The sequence below is a fragment of the Oreochromis niloticus genome, linkage group LG2, assembly GCF_001858045.2.
Source record: "Oreochromis niloticus isolate F11D_XX linkage group LG2, O_niloticus_UMD_NMBU, whole genome shotgun sequence".
Lineage (NCBI taxonomy): Eukaryota > Metazoa > Chordata > Actinopteri > Cichliformes > Cichlidae > Oreochromis > Oreochromis niloticus.
The window spans coordinates 8679001-8686553 of record NC_031966.2 but is presented as its reverse complement, the minus strand read 5'-3'; the positions used below and the strand labels follow the sequence as shown (position 1 = coordinate 8686553).

The 7553-nt window shown below is 38.8% G+C and overlaps 1 long non-coding RNA gene across 1 annotated transcript; it reads right to left on the bottom strand.

Moving 5' to 3' along the window:
• Nucleotides 1–347: 347 nt before the first annotated feature.
• LOC112847678 (uncharacterized) lies at nucleotides 348–7353 on the bottom strand. Its single transcript, XR_003221385.1, has 3 exons — nucleotides 7038–7353; nucleotides 5875–6018; nucleotides 348–478 (listed from the first exon to the last, which is right to left on the bottom strand). It is a non-coding gene; the product is annotated as an uncharacterized LOC112847678 (long non-coding RNA).
• Nucleotides 7354–7553: the final 200 nt, after the last annotated feature.

The window sequence follows — 7553 nt, the reverse complement described above, 5'->3', positions numbered from 1 at the left end:
TAATTGGAATATGTTTCAGTAAACAGTTAAAAAAACAAAACAAACTTATCTCAGTGTCCAAATATATATGGACCCAACTGACCTAAAATACAGTATTTTGCTTTGAGGAGAAATGTATTATTAATACCAGTAGTGAGTTTATATTGCAGTCTTTCATTGCATATTCTATAATTTGGATTATTATTATTTCTACATTGATTCACAAAAAGATTTTATTTTTTTAAACGTAAGAAACTAATATTAGTAATTAGTACAAGTTCCAGTATATTTCCTTTATACATTGTCTTAAAATGCAATGGCAGGAGATTCCTGTGGATCAGGGCTTTAAAAATGTTTGTGAGGTTTTTTTCTGACTCTTTGATGGTCACATGACTGACTGGATGGTTTTGTAGGAGCAGCTGTCGGACCTGTGACAGGGTGAAGCTCATCCTTGGCTGATGGAGTCCTGCTCCTTCTTCAAGCTATGACATCATTGCTGCTGTGAAAACAAAAACAGGATGACACACTGCATGTCAGAAACATGATGAATGTAAACATGACATGTAAACACTTCCAGGGGTAAGGTTCATCATCTGCAGTGCTGCATGTCTGTGAATGATCCCGGTCAGGAGAGTGCAGCCACGGTGGAGGCTCTGTCATGGTTTGGGCAGGTGTTCAGCCATTGCTGTTGGAGATCATTGTTAATACTGATGCAAATATGAACACAGAAAAGTATCATCACATTTTGATCCACCATGCAAAACCATCTGGAAAGCACCTGATCGGCTACAGCCTTTTTCACTTTTCCTGCAACATACAAAGAAATGAGGGGTGGATCAAGACTTTTGCACGGTGCTTTAACAACTACATCCTCTAACAGTGTCCCTGTAAACCAGCCTACAGCTGAAATAAACAATTAGTTTTATTTTCACATCTTGCCGGAGATATAAACTCAGGAGGTGCTTACGTAGGTTACAGATTAAGTGCAGGTTTAGAAGGCTACCAAAAAACTAAATTGTAAGACATATTAGATTCTCAACTCAGTAATCAAAAAACATGATCAAGAAATATACTTTTATATCACCATATCGCAGCAGAAGTACATCTGAAAATTAGCAGCACCTTCTTGTAATGAGGTATCTTAACTGGAAGCACTAATTGACCTTGTTTAACTACATATGATGTCTGAGTTACATCTAAGTAAGGAGATGCCCTAATTACAGGAGAAAAGCCCAAAGAAGTCAGCGACAAAACTGCTTCGAAAACACAACTAATAACGAGCAGAGAGAGTGTGACTATGATGGAGATGCAAGAAAAGCTGCATCCTCCTCCTCCAGGCGCTGCTACCTGCCTGTATGTTGCTGTTGTTGCCATGGAAATGTTTCAATATTCACATCGGGAGGCTGAAATGAAATAACAGATGGTGGGATGCATGTAGGTGCACGACCGGCAGAAACAAATTATCACTTCTCGTTATCTCCTCAGAGTGTGCCGGCGGTTTCAAGCGAGTCCAGCTGAACCACGGCGCTTATTGAGGGTTTTTAGTTTCAATTACAAACGCAGAGAAGAGACAGCAGGTGGATTCAAAAACTGAAGATATGTTTGGATATTTGAGGCTCCTGCTGTGCTTATTTTCTTTTTAAATGAGAGGAGCTTGCAGGATTTTCATATTTATTTTCAAATGTGTTAACCTGATGTAAAAACTTCCAGGAAATACCAGAGAGCTGCAAACAACAACAGCCCTTCACAGTTTCAGTGGTTTATCAGTAAAGAGTCATCTTATCGCGTTTGGTTTCAAACAATCAAGCAGAAGCAAGACTGTTTTGAAATACCTTACCTTATTAGGGGCGTGGCCTTTTTTGACTGACAGGTGGATAGCGACATTTCAGTTGAGTCCCTAAACCGGACCCCTGGGTTGTGTTTGTGCTGTTGGAGCCTTCTGGAGCGTTTTATTAACATTATCTGAACAATACAATGGTTGCTGTGAGGTTACTGTACTAACAGACCGTCCAAGAAGCCTCAGCTCCAGTTTTGGTGAGGGGAAATTCTAATTTGGATGTTAATGAGCACTAATTAGCTATCCGTTCCTGTGTTATACTATCGCACAGTCTATGGATGTAGTTTGATAAGCAAGGTAGCTAGCATTAGCTACTTAGGACTCCACCCTCTTGTGCAAATATAGTCCAAATACAGTCAGCGATGGACACCAACGTGGCAGCAGCTAAAATGCCAATGCAAAGTTCACAGTGTGGATATCTATCATCTGTTTACATAGTAGTCCATGGAGCAGATATGAAGTATTTATAAAATACTATATTGAGAGGCTCCAACACACTGCAGATTTGAACCGTATCCTGCAGGAATCGATGGTTTACCCTCTTTGTGCTGTTGGACCTTTTGCTTTGTCATTCGTGAAGTTTGTTCAACACTTGTTGAGCTTTTTGCCCTCCAATCAGCTGAGTGCTGCAATTAACGTCAATCATGCACCACCTCTGCATCAGAGGGGTTCAGCAGCTCTATAATGTTAATCAAAGTATTTATCCAAACAAGACAAATTAACCCAGCCTCTCGTTATCGAACCCCCTCATCAACCAAATCAACTTAATTGCTGTAAATGAAAGCAATTAACATCAGAGCCTGTCGTTATCCGCTCCGCTGCTTTAAAGCTGCAGCTCAGCCTCGGGCTCGAGATCAAATATCTGCTGCCACACTCACACTGCTGCCAGTGTTTATGATGATGAAGTGTTTTGTATAAATTTTATGAGCCTCTGTGTATTTACATGAGGTCCGGTATTTACATGCTCGTGCATGCATGACCGAACAAAGGCATGACAGTAAGTCCTTTCAGCTTCTGCGATGGGCGGACATTTAATGCACACCTGATTGAAGCGAGGTTCAACAGTGGGAATTGGTGTGACCACAAACTTCCCGTGTGGGAAGTAAACTAGCTGACGCTACTATGAAAGAAATTCCTCTTAAAACCTTTGTTTATCTACAAATACATAATGAATGTGATGAACGGTTCAGGTAGTAAAATGAAAACGAGTGTATAATTAAAGTCCTGAATGGCAGGAGCTCTTATTATGGTCTTCTTAAGACTGCTGTCAGAAATCTAAAGCAGAGTTCTGTAATGAGGTCGGTCAACTTTTTGTGATGTTAAAGATTTATTTATTTATTTTCCTAACTGGATCTTAATGGTAATTTCATACATGCATTTTTTATGTCTCAGAAAACAGTGAAAGTAAAGTTACTGCTTTCCATTTTTGTAGATGTAGGCATAAAAAACATTTTGTCTTCAGACTTTGGTCTTGTTTTCAGACTGGCTTTAAGTTTTTTTAAACTTGGTTCTTGGACTTTGTTTTTGATGGTTTGGGACACGTTTTAGACGGTTTGTGACGTAAGTAATTAAAATGTATTTACGAAGCAATTTTCACAGTCACAAAGCACTGAAAAAAATAAACATAGCAAAATAAATTGGAAAAAGGTTTGGGGTGTATTTTAGACTGGATAGTTGAGGAGAGGTTTCAAACTGATTCGGACTGGTTGCGGTTGGTTGATGACTTGTTCTTGACTTCTTTAGGACAGTTTTTGTTTGTTTTTTTGTTGATGACATGCCTGGTTTGGGTTTTGGACATTTTGAATGGTGTGGGAACTGTTTTGAGATGGGGTTTGAAATGGTTTTGGTCTGGGTTTTAGACCAGTTTTTGTTTTGGACATGATCTTGATGACTGATTTAGCTCTTAAAGTTGGTTTTAGATTTCATTGTTGATGGTATTGGACCTAGCTTGAGGTTCGTTCAGGACTTTTTGAGATATATTTTGACTGAACGTCATCTTTAATTCTGAATTTGGGTTTGGACTGGTCTTAGATGGCTGTGGAGCATCGTGGGGAACTTTTGTCTAAATCATACTTTGGACAGTTTTGGGAAGTTGGGTTACCACATTTATTTGTCAAGGCCTAAACATTAAGCTCAGTAAATAAGTATGAATAAGTTTTTGGTCTCTTTGTTTTAGTCTTCAGTTTAGTCCTTAGTTGTTGCTTGGGGAGACGTTGTGTTCATTTAAATGACTATTGTTATCGATAGAAGTCTATTCAATCAGCCAGCAGTAATCATTCCATGGCTGAAGACATACATTTGACACTTGGTAAGTATTTTTCAGGCCGACTCAGCGACCAAAGAGAAACAATGGAATTCTATTTTATCATATGGTGTCAGCTCATAACAACAATTGCCTCAAGGCACTTATACAAATAAAAACACAGTAAATTTAACTTTAAACGTGACTTGCTCCAAAGAATATCAATAAAAATGAATGGAACATCTATAAAAGCCAGTGATTTACATCCATTGCTATTGTACAGCATTTATTCACTGCTCCACCTCGCTAACTGGCAACTAAACGTCTTCGTTTACAAACACCCAGTTGATGGATGATCTAACGTTCTTAATGCACCAGATACTTCAAAGAGGCGTTTCCAAGGAAAAACACTTGTACGTACATGCGATTTTCACATGAAATATGGAACGGTTGTTCTGTAGATTTGCAACCACCAACAACCCAGAACACCTCATTTGACTTAAATTCTGGCAAACTTTCTCCAAAACCCCTCCAACGTGCCATGACAACAGAGCCCATTGGGGTGATTTACAACCATCATGACGGGCTAATGATGGGTTTTCGCCATTGAGCTGCGTTTATAGACTGGAAGAGCTGGTCTGGCAGATCAGTTTTACCCACTCAGAGGACATAGACCAGCAGAAGGAAGAGCAGATCCTGAATCAGCACCCGCAGGCAACCTTCTCCTACTGAGCCTTTCCTACGCCACCACCTGGATGGGCTGCTGCGATTGGCTGACAGGAGCTCGGGGGAAAATGATTGGCTGCCTCCAGCCCCGGAGCTCGGCCTTTAAACGATTCATTGAAAGAGCTGTAATTAAGTGTAATGACATCTGAAAGGCACTATGAGTGTGCAGAACAATGATTGAGATAATTACACTTAATCATACAGAAAATAACATCTGAGTTTGATGCGAATGCAGCAGTCCAGACTACACTCACTGCCATTCACATCACCGCTTTATTTCCAAAGATAAATAAACTATTTAATACTTTCATGTGAACTTTTATTAAGCAGGCAGATATCGGTTATTACTAATACCTGTTTGTCCCGTAAGGAAAAATGAGGAGGTTTACCCTCTATGGATGCATTATGATAACAGTTAACAAAAATACTGGCGGTGGCCATTGGTACCCCTCAGCCTCCGAGTAACTGATCTAAAATCCTACATTGTTTTGTTCTCGAGTTATCGAAGTCACAAACTCATGTCCACAACACCCTGCTGGTAGCGTGACGACAGTACTCCATCAGACTGAGAGGTAAAAAAGTTTTTATTTTTATTTTTACATGTGCAGTTTTTTAGCCCTCCCTCAGTTTGTTAAGTTTTGGTTCCATAGAGCCAGATTACGAAATGAATTATTCAATTTTCGAAAGTGGTTTTGTGCAACAAGTCTTCAGCTTTCTGAAGGTCTTTCAAAGATTTCTTTGGAGATTTGCTGCTTTTTCACTTATTTTCAGTCCAGTCCTTATACCTGACCTTTTTCAGAAAAATGTATTTTTTTCTTAAGCCAGTTAACACTAATCTATGAATCATTCAGGGATAAAAAGAAACCCAGTGCTGTGAAGAAATGCCAGATGAGATAATACAATGTGACAGGCATAAAGTCATAATTTGAAAACTTGGCATATCGTAGCATGCTGTGCAAAATTTAGGAAAACTGGACATATTGAGAATTTAAAAAAAAGATGTGGCAGGCAGGCATGGAGAGTTCCTTTTGGGCAGAAAGGTTTGATTATGAACCATAACTGTTCATAATGTTAGCTAACAATAGCTCACCTGCTTTAGCTCTATCTAAAGCCCGTGTAAGGCCAAATCATAGTTAGTTTTTGTCCTTGTGTGGAGTTTGTGTTGTGCTTAAGGCCGATAGTTTGGTGATGTTACTGACTTCCTGTGTCCTTCCCAGGCAAATCAGTCTGCAGGCTGTTGGAGAAAAACAGGAAAACATACGCCATAAAGACAGTGGCTATAAAGAGCATTCAATACAACAAAAACAAGCATAAATAAATAAATTTTAAAAACTCTTTTTTAGTTATTTTTTTCTGACAAAAGATTCCGCGGTTACACTTTAGAGTGTAAAATAACATGTTACCTTCATGAATCGTATTCATTCAACAGTTGGATATTTGATATTCATTAAAATTTGAATAAAATATGTCACAGTGGTCATTAAAAATATTTTGTCACCTGATGTTTAAAATGATGTCTTTTGAAATAGTATTTATTTAAAAAAAAAAGGTTAATTTAATAGTTTGTTTTCTGAATGCTACCCACAGACAGTACTGTGTTACTGTGGAAAATGGGGACATAAGTTTACATGACTGATGTGCAAAACTAACCTGCCCTGACGTTATTCAAAATAATGCTTGAATGATCTACTGTTTCATGACTCACTGCATGCTACTGTCATTATATCAGGGTACAGACGTGCCTGTAACAGTGCACAGGCTGCTGTGCCACGTAAGTAACTTTACAGGAACTTATAATCTAATTAAAAGCAGAAATCCAGGTTTATGAGGTTGATTTAACACTTAAATAAACTTTGTTTATGAATAGTCAGTTTGCTATGTCTCATTTAAGACTAAATCTCCTGTGAGCAGCTGCGTCAATATTCATATATTTTTATTTGTGATCGCAGAACAAAGATTTAATGATCCAAAAATAACACGATTTTTTTTGTAAGGAGCATCATTTCCTAGTGATTGATTTAACACGCTTAGATTTCTGGAAAAAAGGGTTCATTAGTTTCGTTCTAATGATCAGGAAGAGACGTTTTGGGTGAGTTTCGAGTGCAGGGAGTAATTATGAGTGAGGAAAATGTGTTAGGTCGAGACCACAAAAATAATTATTGTTCTGTGATCAAAAAAAGCTGTGATGTCTTCACGCTTCTGTTAAAAACAATAAAGAAAAGAAAGGTGAAAGAAAGAAAACTCAACACACACCTTAGTTGATCACACACACACAGCGGCTGCTTCCTCACACAGGTAACCTCTCAGTGACCCAACCTGTTGTGCAGGTGAGCAGTAGTCAGGGCCACAAAAAACAATCTCATGAATGTTTGGGATTACAAACCGCCGCCAATCATGCTGCTCAAACAGGACGTTGTTTCCAGCTGGCGACTATTAAATGTCCCGCCTCCATCTGTCAGCAGCCAGCACCTGCTCGCTAAAAGGCTGAGTCGGTGACTTTCAGACGCTGCGTCTGTCTGCCGAAGAAAAATTAAAAAAACAGAAAAACAGCGCAAGATGTTATGTCTGAACCTGCCGGCAAAAAAGTCCCGAAGAATTATACATACGTTCATAATAATGCTTAATAACGATAATAACCTGTAATGCAACGTCACTGGAACTGCGGGAAAAGCAGAGTAGTCGATGAACAGAAATCACAAAGAAATTCTCAGGAAATCCCCAATGTGCTGAAACTGATAAATATCCAACAGACTAAATTATTATACTATT